Genomic DNA, 21463 nt, shown 5'->3' with positions numbered 1-21463 from the left:
ACAACATATACAATGGAAATAATTTGTTGGGGATGCCATGCAGGTGGGTCATCGTGATAAAAACACAATTTAAACCGCGAATTATTGAATGAGGAATGTCATCATCATCAACAGAATACACGTGTTGCAATTTGAGTAAGAACATGCTGTGAAATACCCGCAAGAAAAACATGGCTCTTTAGAAAGTGTAACTAAAATAAAGACAGCATGATTGACTTGAAGAACAATTGTATGAACCATCGGCGTGTTTCTTCAGAGTTAAAATACATTAAAAAAATGCAATGGCACGGTTACAGGAGCCAAGCCGATTCCATGGATTCCATGACATTTGCTCCGGCGACAATTGCTCCGCTGTAAATTTCATACACTAATCGAATGGCTAACTTCAACCCTGGATTCAACACTATACCCTACCCTAAACCTAACCCTAAACCTAACACAAAACCCTATTGAAACCCTAACCCTAACCCTACATCTTAGACGAAATAAAGCCCGGAGCAATTGTCGCAGGAGCAAATGTCGTGTCACCGCCAAGCCTGTCGTAAACATAATTTTCATTTAAATCAGTACTTGTTGTAAAATCCGCATTATATATAAACCGAGTCTGATACTTACAGACTACTCATCAATCCCGTAAAAACTCAACAGAAGAATATATTTAACATGCCTCGGTACGTTTCCACCCATGGCCCTGGGAAGCGGGGGTGCTGGGAACGATTTTTTTCACCGGGGGGGGGGGCACAGCACCCCCTGCAATTTTTTTTGGTATGATATATTTAATATACATGTATATCATTATATGTTTGATTTTTCTTGTTTTTTTTTTTTTTTTAATAATAAATTTTTTTTGGGGTAATAGGTGACCCAAAATGACAGACCTTACCCCTCCCCCGAAAAAATATGTCCTCTTACCCCCCCCCCCCCCCCGCTTATTCAACGGCTGGCTGAGTCGTTGCGAAAATTTCGGCCCGATTTACGTATATATCTCAGCAGCCCCGGTGAAAAAAATCGTTCCCAGGGCCCTGTTTCCACTCACTATGAATATGACTGACAAAGAAAGCGGACAAAATATACAGTTCCTCAGGTAGACAAAGGAACATCACTTCACTGCTATTATGTAAAAATGTGTAGAACAGGTGTCACATGCATAATCACCTTTTTACATAATAGCATTGAAGGGATGTTCCTTTGTCTACCGTCATATTCATAGTGACCGTACAGCTAGTGGACAAAACATCTCATTACATAATATACAATTATTGAACCGACTTGTATATTACGACATCATAAACACTGGTAGCAAAGTAAAACTCAATAGCATCAAATTATCTATACATACCTATATAAATGGTGTAACACAAACAGGCTAGTACATTGACGGCTTTATACCTATACGTGTCGGATGATGTAGAGTGAAACGTACTACCGGCCATTTGTGTCGTCCTTAACATCTCATGCAAGTGGACGAATGTCCGTTATAAAAAAAAAAATGGCCATTAGGGCCTTGCCTGACATAGCGCACGTCCGGAAGGACTACTTTTTGAGCATGAATGCACATCCTTCTGGACTATGTATGATAATCAATTTTAGAAAAAGAACAATAAAACATACATGAGAAAGTATCATAATTTCATTATGGTACATTAACTTTACCTACAAACAATTTATAGATAAATAATCAAGGGACTACTTTGTCCTTAACGTAAGTACACCAGATCCATGTGACCACTAAAGTCATTAGGCTTCGGGTCTGACACGTAATGTTTAAATTGCACCCAATATGCTGTACGGTGTTTAAAAATGAAAAACCAAGTTTTGAAAAGGTAAAAACGAGTTTGGTCACTACATGAATATTGGAGAGATTATTGTCGGAAGTTCAATCGGACCGTTTACACTGGTGCCGTGTGGAGAGAGATCAAAGACATGCAAAAAAGACAGTATGAACCCATCAATACCGAATTTGATCATGGAAGCTGGAAAGGTAATTGGTAAAACAGCAACTGAAAAATCAAATATGTTTTAGAACGTTTTAAACCCTCTAGTTTTAGCTATATAGGGAAAGAAGAAATAGTCAAGAGAAAGGAAAGTGAAACAAAACTTTTAGAAATGATAAATAACATGCAAAACCACGAGGAAAATGTATTAAATAAAGATTTCCGCCTTAGTGAGCTTAATAGTGCTCTACTAGAATTAAAAAAAACACTGATCCAGGGAAGGATAGAATTCATTCCAAGATGATAAGCAACCTTCCGGAAGTATTTATCAAAATGATCTTAGAACTATATAATTGAATGTGGAATAGAGGTATATTGCCTAGCTAATGGACTGAGGCTATTCAAATTCCGATATTAAAAAAAGGAAAAGATGCTTCAAACACTGTGTAAACTAATAGAGAGACTTGTGAAAAACAGACTCTCATGGTATATCGAGAGAGAGGATATCGGGATTTATGAAGAATAGAAGTACATCTTACAATTTAATTAAATTAGAAACAGATATTCAAAAAGGTATGGCAAATAAAGAACATACAGTTGTGATATTTCTTGACCTAGAGAAGGCGTATACGACAGAGTATGGAGACAAGGCATAGTTTACGAATTATGTAATCAAGGTTTCACATGTAAGATTTTAAAATGGATTTATGCATTCATGTCTAACAGAGTGAATCATGTTTGAGTGGGAAACTACATATCAGAACAACAAAAATGTAATATAGGAATTCCCCCAAGGGAGCGTGATAAGCCCCTTAATTTTTAATTTCATGATCAATGATCTTAGACAAATTCAGGATACTGTAGAAATATCATTGTATGCTGATGACATAAATTATGTATTTAGTTTTCGCACAGAAATATGACACATGTACAAAAAAAGTTACAAGCGGCTCTAGGCTTAATTGAAAAATGGTATGACAGATGGGGTATGCATCTCTTATCCTCCAAATCGAGAGCCGTATATTCGGCAGAAAGAAAAATATTGATTTATAGATAATTTTTATATAGTAAAAGTATTCAATGAGAAAAAGAATACAAATTCCTTGGAGTATGGCTCGACTCGAGATTGACGTGGAGTAAACATATAAATTAAATCTCAATAAGATGCAAAAAAAGACTTAATCTTATGAGGTGTATTGCTGGTACCAAATGGGGTAATAACTCGGAAATACTTCACTATGTTTATAAAGGTTTAATCCGCTCTGTGTTAGATTATGGAAGTGAAGCTTGGCGCGAGTAATTAGACACCATACAATTCCAGGCTCTTAAAACTATTACCGGAGGATTTCATCTAACTTCTTTACAAGCTTTACAAGTTGAATGCGGGGAAATGCCATTGCAACTAATGAGGAATATGTTTATAAGGGAGTTTACAGATAGCACATGGTACAAATGACCCCAAATATCCACAGATCTTTTACACATGGAGAAGTTCCACTTTGAGCATCTTAGAATAATAACTGCCAACGTCTTAGATGTGCTTCATGAATACTTTTTGTTTGCCCTCTTGAAAAAAATACTTCCACCTGCGTATCTTAGAATGTACCGTTGGTGCATAAAATGAATGATGTTACATAACTTTCATGAGCGCATAATGTATTCATCTCTGTGTTTTTTACCTTTTTGGTACAAATGACCTTTATCTGCTTATGCTCAGACTGCAACCGTAAACTGGCTTATTGGTAAGTATCATTATTATTTACATGCAGCTAAAATTAACCATCCTACCAAAAAAGTCTTATTACCGTGTTGGCAATATGAAAGTTACTCTTGGAAAATGGGCCAAGGTCCTTTCGTCAAAAGATTGAGGAACTTGGAAATAGGGACTATTGAAAAACTCACTGAATGCATGACGATTAGAAGTTTTCCCCATCCAATAGAATAAAAAAATTAAGCTGTAGAAGCAGGCGCGTACGCAGGGGGGGGGGGGGGGGGGGGTTGGGGGGTTGAACCCCCCCCTTTGGTATTTTTGAGGACCCCCCCCCCTTTTTGAGGCTGACCTAAAAAAGGCGACCTTACCCCCCCCCCCCCCCCAACGAAGAAAAATGTCAAATTTCCAAATTTCGAGACCCCCCCCCCCCCCCCCCCGTACGAAATCGCTGAATATGCACACACTGCGCTTGTTTATATTCACCGCTCTGTTTGTTCGAATCGTGCATATTCAGCGATTTCGAGCGATTGGCGCTCTATAGTATGAATATTCATTTTTGCTGTGCCACTACCGCGCATGCGTACCTTTTCTTCGCCATATTTTGAATCGACGCTGCGCAACATGTAACACGCAAGAATCGTTGGAGTAGGACGTACCTGGGACTCAGAATCACCCCCTTTTTCCCATCGAAGACTTCTTCAAATTATAATTTCAAGTGGTCAGATTGATGCCCAGAGGAGTCGTGCAACCTATGAAGTTAAAATTGTAAGTAGACCCTACTCCCTTTGCAGATGTAAAAATAATATCGCCTAATGGGCTGTTTTAACACCCCCACGGTTTAGCCATAATGACCGCCTTCATTTTCACTTTAATAGGCTATAGACCGAATTTTCCGTCTCTTTCGTTCGTTAGCCTCTTATTGGGGTAGGGTCGGCTCTCTCTTTAGAGACGGAAGCCGTTTATACACATGTCCTTGCTAACGCCACGGCCAGTTCTGGTCGTAGCGTTTTGCCCCCAAAATCCCCCAAAATGTCATTTTACCTCGAGCATGTTATATTGTAAATTAGGCCTAGGCTATAATAAATCAGTTCCACTTACCAACTTGACTGAAATAATCAGTTTAATAGTCCCTTTTTAGGAAATTATGGGTCAAAATCGGAATCCATGTTGAAAAAGATTTCAAAATGGATTTCGATTTTGACCCATAATTTCCTAAAAAGGGACTATTAAACTGATTATTTCAGTCAAGTTGGTAAGTGGAACTGATTTATTATAGCCTAGGCCTAATTTACAATATAACATGCTCGAGGTAAAATGACATTTTGGGGGATTTTGGGGGCAAAACGCTACGACCAGAACTGGCCGTGGCGTTAGCAAGGACATGTGTATAAACGGCTTCCGTCTCTAAAGAGAGAGCCGACCCTACCCCAATAAGAGGCTAACGAACGAAAGAGACGGAAAATTCGGTCTAAATAGGCTACAGCTATTTTCCATAGGCCTACAGCTCGCTGGCCTGTAACTCGGGGAAGCTCCAACACCGGCGCCGGCGTCGGAGCTTCCCGGAGTGAGCTGGCCTGCAGGGGCTCGTTCCTAAAAAAGATTGAAAGTGATACCAAGAAATAAGAGATGCCTACTACCAAATGTGTGTAGATTATACAATTAGAAGTAGGGTCTAGACCTAGATCTACTTGTAAAATATAATTGTGACTGAGTACCGTCTATTTCATTACATGACCGGTGCAGTGAATCAGTTTTGTTCTTGAGATGGGTAGATCTGCCCACCGGATATTTTCATTTGATAGTTTATAAAAATACACCAATATATTATTCTTAGAAAAATACGATGTGATGAAGTTTGTGTCCAATGTTTTAGGTGTCAGTTGAATAATCAAATGACAAAACTTTGACATTCCAAACGTTAAAACTCATGTTTTAAACTAGTCTATACATTTTACACATTTGAAGATTGAATTTATCTCGAAAGCAATATGGGTCTGAAAACTAAAGAATACACTTCAAACTATGGCTTGCCTGCCGTGGCAAAATACATATCCCTTCGACGATTTTACAATGTGGAAATAAAGGCGTATAATCAGTTTATTTAAGTGGGAAAATCCTTAAATACAAACATGGCATATTTTCATAAGATTATCAAATACAAAAAACGATAACTCACTGTTTAAGTGAATGTATAGACAAATCATAGTTGGAGGATTTATTGTCCTTTTTTGCCAGCCATAGTCTACCCAATAAATGACATGTGATGGCGCTGCCCATCGACTAAATAGTTATGACAGAGATATGACGGTGTCAGAGGCGTCATAACTACTTGGTCAGGATGTTGTCATTGATCTTGGCAAAGAGGGCTTGGTGAAACACCTAGCGGACAAGTTGCTCACTAACGCTGATTTAGTCAAGAAGTTAGACTTATGACGGTTTCTAGGAACGGGCCCCAGCAGTTGTTAGAGCTTCCCGGAGTTACAGTTCGGGTATAGTAAATTTGATATATATTTGGTCTTGTGAAAGTTACTATTTATGCCTAGCTTCATTAGCTCATAGTTTTTGCTAGGGTCTAGACTAGCCTTAAGGCTCTCTGGAAATGTTTTTTAATGATATGGTATTCCAGAGAGCCTTAACCGGCTCCCATACCACCGCACAGAGAGGCAGGTAAACAAAACCTGAAATGTGTCCCAAATCACACTTTCCCAATATTGGACAGTGGCCTCGATGAATTTTATGGTACTTTTACTCCTAATTACCTCCGGAATTTCAAAATCGGAGGTAAAAGTATCGAAATAGTCTAACGACGAACATAAACAGTCCAACAATTAATTCTTTAAAAATGTATATGAATGAATACATGTGAAGGCAATTAAAGGTATACAATACATAAATAAGTTTACATCCATAACAATGTTAAAAGTGTTAATTAATAGCACTTGCAGCTATGGTATATCTGTCAAGTGTCAAAAGATGTCAATTGTCAAACATGAATAGTCTTCAGATGCATTTAAATGAATACCAAAAAAAAGCTATAGATACATGAATACACATCTATAAAGTGTTACACAATACTGGCATCAACTATACCAGCAATGAGCTGTCATGGCAAAAAGTGTAAAGAAATAAAGTAATGAAGATATATTCACACACAGATATAGGATATATGTTAATATTTTATTACGCTGTAAGTTAATTCAATTTATGTTCGTCGAGATTGCCTTGGTACAAAGATGTGTATTGAAGATTTATTTCTCAGATTCATTCCGACCGAACGCAAGGTGATTATGACAGGACGTGGCGACCTGGAAGTACTTGCTGAATGTTTGTTGGTCGGCATAATTTACATCATTTTGAAATGCTTTCCATTTAATATAGGAATTCCATACCGATGAACATTCAGTCTTACAAATTAAGACTGCATGTCTGCATGTACACCAGAAGACAAGCATGCCAGTGCCACACAGTCCACGTTGATGACTTTCCAGCAGCCGAAGATACCCTGAAAAATAAAAAAATAAAAAAACAAAATTAAGCACGTTGTAGTATTCTATTATGCTCTCAAAATAAATCTAATAAAATTAAGAGTTTAACATGGCATACACTGTACAAATGAAATTCATCTAGAAACTACAATTACTGGCATCCCTCACAAACTCATGATGTTACATGCACGCAAAAATAAGGATCGTCCACATTTTTTAGGACGCATTTGGGCAATTCCATGGTAACGGAATTACATTTCAGAGAAATTTGGGCTCTATTTTTATATACTGTAGACCACTGGCGTACCTATGGGGGGGGGGGCAGGGGGGCAGAGTGCCCCCCCTGACGGGCTCCAGGGGAAAAAAAAGAAAAAGGGGAAAGAAAAGAAAAAAAGGAAAGGAAAGAAAAAGAAAAAAAGAAAAGGGAAGAAAAAAAGGAAAGAAAGAGAAAAAAGGAAAAAAAGGAAAAGGAAAGAAAAAAGGAAGAAGAAGAGAAAAGGAAGAAAAAGGGAAAAGAAAAGGAAAGGAAAAAAATGGGGAAATTAAAAAAAAAAAAGACCATGGCCGTACGCACCAGGGGGGGGGGGCAGTTGACCCCAGATATTTTGAAAACGTACAGTTTTTTTCCTGAAAATGTAGTGTAGGCCTATACCAAATCCTTCAATTCTACTTTTGAAAATGCAAAAGTACCCTCATGACCAGTTCGGTCGCTCGAACTCCCTTCACTCCTTTTGCTTTTGAGATTCTTCGAAAACTTTTAACGCATCTTTCCCCCTCCCCCACCAGAAAAATATTCCGCATACGGCCCTGAAAAATTTAGACAAATGAAAATAGGAAAATATAAGTGATATAACAAATTCGAAACTCTTCGCTGGCGCGAACTGCTTGCTAGCCTATTTTGTATTAAATGTTTTCACTTGCTCGTCCCCCTGAAAAAAGAAAAGGATTAGCATTGCCTAGAATACAATTGTGCCTGCCCCGACGGGCCCCTACCTGCAACCATGGCAACAATAACACACAGTGTATGTACCAAATGTTACTAAAAGAGAGTAATTCATTTTTCTCGCTCGCTACACTTGCTCGCGAATAAAATGAATAGATATTGCTTTGGAAACAATTGTGCCCACCCTTGACCTGCAACAATATCATTAAAAATGGAAGAGTTTTTACGCCCTCTCGCCAAAAAGGAATTGAATCGCGTTAAACACGATTGCGTCCATTCTGACCTGCACCAATAAAAACTATTTTATTTATTCATTTCTATTAAAAGTAGAGCTGTGCAGGGTAGTCGAATACTCGAGTACCCGCACGGTTGACAACTACTCGGGTACGATTTCTCGTACCCGAATATTCGGCCGCAAAAAAAAAAAAAAAAAAAAAAAAAAAAAAATTAAATTAAAAAAAAAAAAAAAAATGTCCAGGCCGACGCTTACCCGTGCCTGGTTGAGCGGCGGCCGCTGGCATGGTGCCGTCGGTAAAAATATTTCCCAACTCAAGCACTGTCAAACTCACCACTCAGAAACTGGGACCAAATGTCTGGATTTCTGCTTGGACTTGGAGGAAAATGGATTATTCTGCCATCTTTGGTTTTTAAAACAGCATTGTTCACTGTTATTATTATTATTAAATCGGCGCCTTCAACTGCAACTCAAAGTAAAATTGCATGCGTTTTCGGCGACAGAACTCCAGTGGTATGTATGGTGGTGGCAAAAAAAAAAAAAAAAAAAAAAAAAAAAAAAAAAAAATCCAAAAAAAAAAAAAAATTCAAAAAAAAAAAAAAAAAAAAAAAAAAAAAACATGGCGTCCGAATACTCGAGTATTCGCTTGTAAGCATGGGAGTGTACTCGGGTACCTCATTACACTGTTGTGCACAGCCTTAATTAAAAGAGAATTTTTTTTTGCTTGCTCGCTATGCTCGCTCGCCAAAATGGAATTGACACCGCTAACGTGCCCGCCCCAACCTGCAACAACCAGTTAATAATTATGTACCAAACGTTATTCAAAGAAGTTTTGGTGTGCTCGTGCTCGCCAAAACGGAATTAACATCACCTTAGACATGATTGTGTAAGCCCTGCCCTGCAACAACAAAAAATCTGAAATTTATGAACCAATTATCATTACAAAAATTTTGCTCGCTCGCTACGCTCGCTCGCCAAAACAGAAATAACACTGCTTTTAATAATCACGTCCGTGACATGGAACAATGAACCAAAGTTTATGTACCATATTTTCCCTATAAAAGAGAAGTGATTTTTTTGCTCGCTCGCTACGCTCGCTCGCCAAAATAGAAATAACACCGCTTTTAATAACCACGTCCCTGACATGGAACAATGATCCCAAGTTTATGTACCATATTTTCCCTATAAAAGAGAAGTGATTTTTTTGCTCGCTCGCTCGCCAAAATAGAAATAACACCGATTTTAATAATCACGTCCCTGACATGGAACAATGAACCCAAGTTTATGTACCATAATTTCCCTACAAAAGAGAAGTGATTTTTTTGCTCGCTCGCCAAAATAGAAATAACACCGCTTTTAATAATCACGTCCCTGACATGGAACAATGAACCTAAGTTTTATGTACCATATTTTCCCTATAAACGAGAAGTGATTTTTTTTCGCTCGCTCGCTACGCTCGCTAGCTCGTGGAATTATGTGCCCACCTCTAACCTGCTACAATATCATTAAAAAGAGAAATGTAGGGGGTTGCCTGCCCGCCAAAATGGGATTGACATTGCCTTAAACACGATTGTGCCCGCCCCCGACCTTCAACAATGAAACAAATTTTATATAGCAATTCATTGAGAGAAAGATGTATTTAGGCTCGCTAGCTAAAATGGGTATGAAATCACCCTAAACACAATATTGTTCCCGCACCCTGCATGGGACAATTGAACCAAGTTTAAGTGGCAATTATTAAAAAAGGAGTGATTTTTTTCTTGCTCGCTACGCTCGTTTGCAAAAAAATGAAATTAACGTCGCTAACAAGTAAATGTTCCCACCCCAACTTGCAACAATACCAGTTTATATACCAAACGTTACTTAAAGATTTTTTTTTTGCTCGCTCGCTCGCCAGAAGTGAAAATTAGCATCGCCTTTTTTGTTTGTTTCGGTCGCTTGCCCCCCCTGACGGAGTACCCCAGGTACGCCACTGCTGTAGACAGGTGGTTAGACCTAGGTGATTATTTATCTTTTTATTCTTTTTGTATCATGCACGTGTTGGCAAATCAAAATTAAAACAAAAATATTTTTCAACATCGTAACACCCCAGGACCAAAAGTGTGTCGGTAACGGAATTACGGCAGAAAAATCAGGTTATTTTTTACAATAACTTTAAAAAGATTTCGTCTGAATTCCACAGCCAATTGGGGGTGTAGTAATGCTAATAAAGGGAGCTTATAATGTTGACTGTCCCATGGCAATATTTTTTTGGGTGAAGTTGTCATGGTTTATCTATGCTGGATGGTTTTATACAAGAAGGTAGCGGTAACAGAATTACGTCTTCTGAAATAAGCTTGAAAAAAGGTGATTTTGTAAACATTATGTAGGCTTAAATTGTTGTTTAATTGTTTCAGGGGTTGCAATAATTGATTTTAACTACAAAGCAATTCATATGTGTACTTAATTTCTAAAAACTGTTGGAAAACGCATCTTTTATATTGTTAAATGGCAAGTAACTATGACATTTCTGAGCAAATATTGGTGTGTAGTGATTAAATTTATGTCAATATGTGTTATCATATACTAGTTTACAACTAATTTTAATTTGGTTTAGTTTGCAAGTAGGAACATCACACAAAGTATGACAAACTACATATATTATTGCCCATTTGCCGGTAACGGAATTACACATATACAGATCACTTTTGTGACCATACATGACAAACTGGTTGTGAAGTCGCCAAGGCCAATTTATAGAAACAGGTCAATAAACTCCACAGTATTCAATAGGAAACAAACTATATTCAATTGTTTTATTGACTATTGTGAGGGCCTATTAACCAAGCAAATACCACATGCAATACATTATTTCAAAGCTTATTTTATGCAGGTTTGATCAAAATCGATTGAAAATTGCAACATTACAGTACAACCTGTTCGTCGTGGATGGTTACATTTAAGCATTCAAACAATTCCAAAACACTTAAGTGCTACTAATAACACTGCCGACACCCAACACAGGGATCTTGGTGTAAATTAAAAACAAAACACATGATAATGATTTCAGTCCATAAAACCAACCACCAAAATCTAAACTAATTACATGTATATAAAGAGAGCTTAATATAGCTATCATTTTGTCAACAGCATTTCAATAATATTTCACACCAGAATTTGTAAATCATTCCCCTATCTCATATTTCATGCGAGCCAATTTTTCAACCTGCTGAGCCAATTTTGAGACATTAATGTAGGGCCTTAGAGGGAGCACTGGGTAGCATTCTTTTAAAATTAATTACAAACCTTGTCATATTCCATACTACAATTTCAATCCACAAAAGCTAGCACCCGATTCAAAATTTATTAATTAAGATAATGTCATCAACAGAGTTGCAATAAACGGTCAAACTTTGTAAATCATTACGCCAATTCACTCAATTGTTATTATTCTTTAATAGTTGGTTATCATTCTTTTAAAATTAATTACACACTTCATCAGTGTTCTTGAATTTGTTACAACATGTAACAAACTTGACCATTGTCATCATTCTTCATTCCAAACAGTTGTATTTTCTCTGAGCGCTAGCGATCTAGTCAAAGGCACCCTGCCACTCCCCCCCTCCTCTTCCCATATGTATAATACGTAGAGAGTATGGAAATTAACCGTCTGCAAGAGTGCTAGTCTGCTTTGGTCGTAGCCATCTAACTTCTAATAAAGTACATGTTTTTTGATAGATTAGACCTTCCCCTTCAACCTCCACCTTGTTGTTTTTTAATGTATTTTCTCTGAACGCTAGCAGACCTGTACAGTAAGTTTTTTTTTTTCTTTTTTTTTTTCCAACTTTTTATTGATTTTCGAAATTTTTTGTAACATTACAAAAACAACAATCATACAAGAATTAAATAATTGTATAACATTAAAAGAACAATAATCAAATACGAATCACTGTAACAATTACCCCCAAAAAACAACAACAATCAAACAAACAAACAAACAGACCTGATGTAAAAACTAAAAAATCAGTCTCGGGTGGTTTGAACTATATCATTATCAAAATATAATTATGGATAATTAGAATAAATTCTCAATAGGGGACCATTTTCTATAGTGCATGTTTTCTTTGTGCTTTTGTTTAGCAATTACCAATTCTATATGTCTGATTTTGCAAATGAACGTTTCAAAACCTATGAAACTTACTACTAAATTCCTGCATTTCTGAATATAAATGTATCTCTTCAATAAGATAATTAAGTGATTTAATAATATTTTATGTGGTCCCTTCCAATCCTTTATGAATCCAAACATCATTCTTTTCCTAGATAGATCCTCATATCTGACAGATAGCTTTAGACCAATTTTATCAACAAAAGCTCGTCTTAAATCTTCAGCAACCTTACACTCATAAAAAAGGTGTAAAGGAGTTTCAACAGAGGTCTCGCACAATGTGCAAAGTTCTGTCTGAACTTGCTTCATTTTAAATAGTCTCTCATTGGTGTATAGAATATTATGCAAAATTTTAAACTGGAAGACTCTCATCTTAACTTCTATTGTGCATTTAAATGGGAGTAGATACATTTGTGGCCATTCCTCCTCTTCTATCCCATATTTAGTGGAAAATAGGGGTTCACAGACAGGTCTACATGTCAATTTACTAACTAAATCAACATAGATATTTCTAGTTTTTAGTTTTTGAATTTCTACTGTCAAAAGGTCAGACTGATCATGTTCAAAATCTATTTTCTCCAAGAACATTTTTATCAATAATTGATTAAATGAACTTCCCCATTTCTTCCTGACTAGCGATACTATTGCCAAATATATCATGTAGTATTTACCTGGTACTCCTCTTGCTTTCCAAAGATTAAATTGAACAATGTTTCCATGTAGATCAAAAAGTTGATATACATAACATAGACCTGCCTCATGAAAGGCCTTACAGTAAACTGATTTATTATCAATAAGAACATATTGATTGTTCCAAACAATTTGACTAAGTACACTTGCTTGGGCTCCTTGATCATCAACAAATTGATTATACTCCTTTGTCTTGGACCATGCTAACAACAAGTTTTGATAAAATATGGGAATTCCAAGAGAATTCAACTGGTTCATAGAATAATTACTCATAAAAATCAATTTTCCACCAAATCGTTTACTATAGTGGTCAAAGAACAACTTCCAATGATGATCTGATTCTGCATAATATCTCTGAATCCACTTAACCAGCTGTGTCTCTATCATGCATTTTAGTTTCGGGAATTTAAGACCACCTTCAGTATAATCTGCAATCATTGTTGCCCGTGATATCTTATCTGGACCTTTCCATATAAACTGAAACATCAACTTTTCAACCTCCTTAACAAAATCATCGGGTATTTCAATATTGGAAACAATATACATAATCTTAGACATAACAAATGTTTTCAACAGTTGAATTTTTCCTATTAAAGTTAACCCCCGATTCTTCCATCTTAAGAAAGTACATTTTATTTCATCCAGTCTCTTATCAAAGTTCAGTTTCCTGACTACTTCCTGATCATATGAGAAATGAATGCCTAAAATTCTTATGCTTTTGTCTGCCCAATGTATATCATTTGTTTTTTCTCCATTGTGCCTATCTTTCCCAACCCATATACCTTCCGTTTTTGTTTTATTCAAATAAAGACCTGATATGATTGAGAATTCTTCAAAAACTTTGAAAACCATCTTCATTGATTGTATATTCCTACAAAAGCAAGTTATGTCATCAGCATATGCTGTATACTTTATTTGTTTTCCACTAAATTCAAAAGCCTGAATATTATCATTATTATTAAGTCTTGTAAGAACAACTTCCAAGCTCAGTATAAACAGTTAAGGAGCCAGAGGATCACCTTGTCTGACTCCTCTAGACACTGGAAAATATCCAGTGGTAAATCCATTCACCAATACACAACTACTTATATTAGTGTGCAATGTTCTAACCCATTGTATGAAAGATGGTCCAAAATTGAACGCTTCTAAACAATTTAGCATGTACCTGTGGCTTATTGAATCAAATGCTTTTGATAGATCAAGGGCTAGCATAATACCTCTCAAATTCTCCTCCTTAGTATATTGTAAGAGGTCTGATATTAATCTTATTCCTTCCCCTATGTATCTGCCTTTAATAAAGGCAGTTTGTTGACTATCTACTAACTTTCCTATCACCTTAGCAACTCTCTTTGCCAAGCATTTAGAAAGTATTTTAACATCTACATTTAAAAGAGTTATGGGACGCCAATTGCTCAGTGTGTGTTTATCTCTTTCAGGCTTAGGGATGAGTTTAATTGTACCTTGTCTTTGTGACACAGACATTACACTATTTTCATATGCAAAATTGAAAGAATCAATAACTTCTTTTGATATCAAAGGCCAAAACATCTCATAAAACTCCACAGTTAACCCATCGTTCCCAGGTGTTTTATTTCTAGCCATTTTTAACAATTCTGCCCTAGCTTCAGAGCAAGTGATATTTCCTTCACATGAATTTCTTTCTTCGTCTGTGAGTTGCTTGATGTTACTCTGACTTATGTAATCTTTGCTCACCTCATCTTCCACCTTATCTTTGTTCTCAAACAAAGTTTTATATGATGTCTTAATGAAATCCTGTATTTCAGACTGTTTATCAATACGTCCTACATCTGAAATCAAAACATCAATATTGGAATTTGCTGCTTGACCTTTTTCCAATGACAAAAAATATTTAGTACTCTTTTCTCCTTTCTCATACCATGTACACCTTGACCTCAAGATTGCTCCATCTGCAAAATAGTCATATATTTTAAACAACTCCTGTTCTATTTCCCTTTTCTTTTTCATTAATTCTTCATCTATATCTTCTGCTGCCATCCTGTCATCTAATTTTTTCAATTCTTTTTCAAGAGCCTTTCTTTTCTCTTCCCTTTCACATTTCTTCTTCTTAGAAAATGGTACAGTAAATTCTCTAATTTTAAACTTTAACCAATCCCATAGCCCTCCTTTATCATTACTATCTGCAAACTCACCAATCCATTCTGAGTATTTATTAGCTAAAGCATTAACATACTCCACATCATTCAATAGACTATTGTTAAATTTCCAGTAGGACGGACCAGAATTTTTTGTCTTAATTTTCATGTGCAAACTAACATGATCATGATCAGACAAAACACACGGTATGATATCATTTTCACTAATTGTATTCTGTAAGGATTCATGGATTAACCAAAAATCCAATCTAGATTGCACCAGTGGGTTATACCTTCTCCATGTAAATCCTTTTTTGCAGGGGTTTCTGATTCTCCAAACATCAACCAAACCAAAATATATTTTCAGATTTTCTATAAGATTCACAGAGTGCTTCCAAATGCTTTTCATTGAGCCACCTGCCCTGTCCAGATCAAGGTTTTGAATTAAATTAAAGTCCCCACCAATTATTAGAATTTCCTCATTTTCAACGTTATCTTGTATGGTCAATTCTACCTTCTTAAAAAACTCAACCTGATCCTTCTCATTATTTGGTGCATATATGTTGCATATCACATAAACTTTCTTCTGAATTTCAACTTTTACCAATAAAAATCGTCCCATTATATCTTTAATGGAGTCTAACAATTTAAAATCGGGTGTCTTTCTTAATATAATGCATACTCCTCTGCTCTTAGAAGTTCCATGACTGAAAATAATATCAGATCTAACTTGATTTCTCCATAATGATTCTTCCTTTTCTACAGAATGAGTTTCCTGTAAAAGGATAATATCTTTGTTCTGTTTAAGCATATAATTAAAATAACGTTTCCTTGCTTTAAAGTCCCCCAATCCGTTAACATTATGTGTCATCAGCTTCAAATCCATAGTTGAGATATGAATTACTTAAAAATACCACCATTATAAGATCAGGTTTAACATATATTAAACATTCAGGTTCAACAAACAAACAACACAAAAAACAAATCATAACAAAGGCTAGTTCTTCTGTATGCCTTAGGGAGATCAAGGTGGCGCTCTACATCGTGGTCTTTCCTTTTATCCTTTGAGTGCTTTTTCCACATATTCACCTATAAAAGTTCACTCTCAGAGTTAAGTTCTTGTCATTAACCTAATCTAAGTATTCCTTTTTCACTTTTCTTCTTGTTTTTAAGTAGGCAAGGTAAGTCCAGCTCTATAACATTATTCATGTTTTTGTTTTTTTAATGTTTCCAGCATTTCGATGTGGAATGATAATATTTTCTTTCCTTTGACGTTTTGAGTTATTTCATCTTGTATTCTTTCTCCTTCCCGTCTTTTCCTTCTTTGTAGAAGATGCGAGCAGGATACTTGAAGTACACTGCTCTCCTTGTATTTTCCTCTTTCAGCTTCTTCTTGATGTGAATCAGCTTCTTCCGTTGTTCACGAATTTCCTTAGGCAACATTTCATCCACGTAAATAGGATGCTTTCCATTGTGCTCAAAGGGTTTCTCCTTCAAGAAGCGACGTGCATTTACCAGGATCATACTTTTGGTCGAGTACCGATTAAAGGCTGCCCTGTACAGTAAGTTACCCTGACACCTTCCCTCAGTCCCATATGTTTTACGTGCTACGAGTCAGCAAAGTGACCATCTGCAAGAAGACTAGTCCGGTACCTGCCAAAGCCTTCTTACTTTTTATTAAATATTCTTTCGCTAGATTAGACCTTGCTTTTTCAACCTCCACCTACATGTAGTCATCGGCAAAGGTATTTTCGCTGTGTGCTATAGCGGACTGATTCAAAGTCACCCCCCCCCCCTCCAATGGCCCCATCCATATAACGAAAGTGTCCGTCTGCAAGAAGACTAGTCCGCTATGGTTCTAGCCATCTAACTTTTAATGAATTATCCTTTTTTTGGTGGTAATTTACATGTAGACCTTGCTTTCCAACTTCCACCTAGCCGTTTTTTTAGGGTGTTTTCGTGGGGTATTTTCTTTGAGTGCTAGCAGACATCGTCAAAGCCCCCCCCCCTTCCCTTTAATAGTCCCATATGTATAATACGTAGAGTATGGAAATTCACAGTCTGCAAGAGGGCTAGCTATGGTCTTAGCTATCTAACTTCTAATGATTTTTTTTTCTTTTTTCGATAGATTAGATGAGATCAGTGAAGAATAAAAATCAGAAAAGGCACTGTTTAAAATCGCCATAGGTGAAATAATAATATTATTAATAATTAATAATTAATTAATAAATATATACCTCTGAAATTGATTTATAGGGCTGTTAGTAGGTAGATAAAGGAAGAGAATTTGCAACTACGACAAAAATAAGTAAGAAATAACTTTGTGAGTAAAACTTCTTTCAAATTTTGGTAACGTAATTACGCCATTTTAAGGGTAAAATTGAAAAATCTCTTCTACAAAAACTTTTCATTTGTTGAAAATGATTTTCAAAACTTGATTCCTATTTGTGATGTTGTTCAATTAGGAATAAATATACAGGAATAAGTTTTAAATACATTGCTTCACTGACTTTTAAGAAATTAAATCATAATCATGTAATTGAGGCCCCCAAAATAGCCCCAACTTCAAATAAATTTTTCAGAAAAACCGTAAAAGATATTCCAAAATGGTTTTCAGTTTCGCCACAAGTGATTTCTTTTCCACATGGAAAATGTTAAATTATTGTAGTTGAATCAAATTAAGAATTTGGTGATTTTCCTCTTTCCCATACGGAATTGCCCATTTTGTCCGCGTATACAAGGATATTTCCTTGTTTATGCCACCAATCCTCATTCTCAGACCAACGCCCCAAGTACCATGATTAGACCACTCCAGCAAAGCATAGAGAGTCAATGCTAATGCGTATTGACCTCTAGCACTGCATTACGTGTTAGTAGGCAGCATTTGCACACATGAATAGTCATTACACTCATTATACACAAATGCACACAATCCTGCCGATCGGCAAGTATGACAGTAGACTTACAATTTGAATTTTTAAATTATTCTTTCTAACATCGGTAAGTTGAAAAAATTGTATTTTACTGCTATTTAGGTGTCATCAATTGTCACTAAGTATGGATTTTGAGTGAAATCAGTTGAGTTTTGTACAGTAGTGTTTGAAAAGTTGAGAATCAATAACACAGCTTTTAATACACAGCCAGGATAGTAATGCAGCTATGTGTGGATTAGACTACTGACAGTACGTCTGTACTAGTAATCCCATTCTCTTAATTACTAATTAAGATTGATGTTTGATATTTCACTTCCAATGAAAAGCCTTACATGTAGGTACACAGAATATAGGTGACTATAATTATGTAGACCTACTGTCATAGATGCGGGGTCTATTCACTATTCATAAGGACCGCTATTCATAAGGTCCGCTATTCATAAGGACCGTTATTCATAACGTGTAAATTCCCGTACTTCCTCGTCCGCTATTCATAATGGCAAAAGAGGGTCACTATTCATAAAGAAATAAGGTTCGTTAATCATAAGGACCGCTATTCATAACGTGAGATAAGGGTCGCTATTCATAATTCATATTAAGGGTCATTAATCATAAGGACCGCTATTCATAATATGAAATCAGGGTCGCTATTCATAATACGACGAGAGGGTCGCTATTCATAATACGAAATAAGGTTCATTACTTATAAGGGTCGCTATTCATTACACGGGAAGAGGGTCGCTATTCATAATACGAAATGACGGTCGCTATTCATAATAGGAGAAGAGGGTCGCTATTCATAATAGGAGAAGAGGGTCGCTATTCATAATATGAAATGAGGTTCGCTTTTCATAATAGGAGAAGAGGGTCGCTATTCATAATACGAAATGAGGTTCGCTATTCATAATAGGGGAAGAGGGTCGCTATTCATAATAGGAGAAGAGGGTCGCTATTCATAATACGAAATGAGGTTCGCTATTCATAATAGGAGAAGAGGGTCGATATTCATAATAGGAGAAGAGGGTCGCTATTCATAATACGAAATGAGGGTTGCTATTCATCATAGAACTAGAGGTTCGCTGTTCATAATACGAAATGAGGATCGCTATTCATAATACGGTATAAGGGTTGCTATTCATAACAAAAAGTAAATTAAATAAGCAATAAACATCTGTAGGCGGAATAATGGATAGGGGATACCCCACGGCTGTAGCGTAGGCGGGAGGGGGCCATATGGCCCCGAATATTTGTAGAAAACATTTATTGAAAACATATTGAAAACATTTCTGAACAAAAGAAAAGAAAAAGGCGTGCCCCCCCCCATCAGCCCGACCATTCGGCCTACCCTCCCTGCAGTATTTCCGTGGTACAAGTACATATTACTGACAATTCTCGTCTAATTAGTTTATAGATGGCGTAGACTGTTTGTGTTTCACGGGGGGGGGGTGCGGTTGGGGCGTAGCAGTGTTGCCACCAAGGGGTTGATCTATCATGTCCCTTACCTCCAGCAAAGGATGGAAGCGACAAAAAGGGGGTTGTAGACAGGGGCGTCGCTAGACCTTTTTCAGTTTGAGGTGGGGGGGGGGGGGGGGGGGGTGAAGAGGCCACCGAATACCGACAAAAATAGCTACCATTTATATATTAACAGATATGTTAATGCCAATGTCCCAATGTCTACAAATTTAACCCTATAAATCCGGGGCCAGGAGCTAAATTATTTTCACCCCCCCCCTTCCCGTGCGAAGCGCGGAAGCTTTGACATTCCATTAAAATATTAGAGAAAGAAGACGATTCGTTGTACCGTTCACTACTCTTAATCCTTGTCTGAATTCATTTTTCCCCGTATAAGTGCTCTTCAAAGCTTATTTTGATCCCTCCCCTGTTGTTTTCTAGAACTTCCATGATGACCTAGTACATTGTATAATGCTTTACTTGCAGAAAACTAGTAAGAGGCATGTGCTTGCTTGCATTGAGGTCAATTCAGGTCTTACATATTGATGAGCTGTTTGAAATTAACTAGGAGGTATGCGCGTATTTGGGGAATGTGGCTTGCTGCTCTACTTTTTTTTAAAAACTTCCCACGACATGTAATGAGTGTTAAGTGTACATTATATGGGACGTACAGTGATAGATGGAAAGTTATGTCAGTATATTCAAAATGACTTTTAGGTAACTCCTTTTTCCTCCCACATCATCAACATTCATTCATTTCATTTCATCTACATTAGTTCATGAAATGCATTCAGAAAATGAAGGAAAAAAAAAACGAAAATAACCCGTTAAAGCGCGGAAGCTTTAACGTTTCATTAAAATATTAGACAAAGAAGACGATTCGGACGATTCGGGCGACTCTTAATCATTGTCTGAATTCTCAAAAATGTTTCTTTATCCGATAAAAAGTCACACTTCGTAGGGGAAAAAAATTACCGACATAATACATGTCACCGACTTCAAACTTCTACATAAATATAGTATACGAAGATCGAGCAAGAATACCGACACAGCAGACCCGACACAGCAACAAAATTATCTATGCGTATCTTTCTTGCTCCCTCGACGTGGCGACTCCACCAAACATACCCCTCTCTCTCTCTTTCTCTTTAATCCCCTTTTTCTTTTGCTCCTTTTCTTTCTTTTTTCTTCTTTTCCTTCTTTCCTCTCCTTCTTCTTTGTCTTTTTTCTCTTTCTTTCTTCTCTTCTCTTTCCTTTCTTTCCTTTCTTTTCTTTCCCTTTCCCTCTCCTTTTTCCCCTCCTCCTTTTCTCATTTTTCCCAACAGCAGCGCAATTTTACCGACAATATCTTGACAGATTGGGTTGTCGCACCCCACACCCCCTTAGCGACGCCCCTGGTTGTTGAGAGTTAGATTATATACAATATTCAAGCTTTTCGTAAATATATAATATTGCACGATTTTGTTTTTCTCCTCATAAGTAAGGAAGTAAGATTTTCAAGATTTAAAGTCAAATAAGATACGATTTTGCGATCGTAAAGCATTATGCAAACGGTGGCGTCCCCTTTATTATGTCTTTTTTTAAAGTAGGCCTATATTTTCTTTTAAGCTTTGATAATTATATAAAAATACATCCCCCTAATCTAGCTAATATATTTCCCCCGCTCCAGTGGTGACAAAAAAGGGAAATATAACACACACATAATCCTATCGTAATTTGTCCCCCTTGTGCGACCCCCCCCCCCCTCCCCTCAACTGATAGTCAAACTTAAGAAAATTTACTTTGGTGACAAGACCATATATATTATAAGGAAACCACC

At 36.7% G+C, this 21463-nt stretch overlaps 1 protein-coding gene across 3 annotated transcripts in view; it reads left to right on the top strand.

Moving 5' to 3' along the window:
* Window positions 1-4253: 4253 nt before the first annotated feature.
* The window catches only part of LOC105437150 (cilia- and flagella-associated protein 251-like), a 75140-nt gene continuing 57930 nt past the window's right edge, over window positions 4254-21463 (top strand). For 2 of the 3 annotated variants that reach the window (XM_030998262.1, XM_030998261.1), the window contains exon 1: window positions 4254-4410. The gene's annotated coding sequence lies outside the window, so the exon portion shown is untranslated. The remainder of the gene's footprint in view (window positions 4411-21463) is intronic. The other variant, XM_030998259.1, reaches the window with a different exon arrangement.

The sequence above is a fragment of the Strongylocentrotus purpuratus genome, unplaced genomic scaffold (assembly GCF_000002235.5).
Source record: "Strongylocentrotus purpuratus isolate Spur 01 unplaced genomic scaffold, Spur_5.0 spur5_scaffold_4, whole genome shotgun sequence".
Classification (NCBI taxonomy): domain Eukaryota; kingdom Metazoa; phylum Echinodermata; class Echinoidea; order Camarodonta; family Strongylocentrotidae; genus Strongylocentrotus; species Strongylocentrotus purpuratus.
The sequence above is the reverse complement of the archived record's forward strand: the minus strand, read 5'-3'. Positions and strand labels throughout refer to the sequence as shown.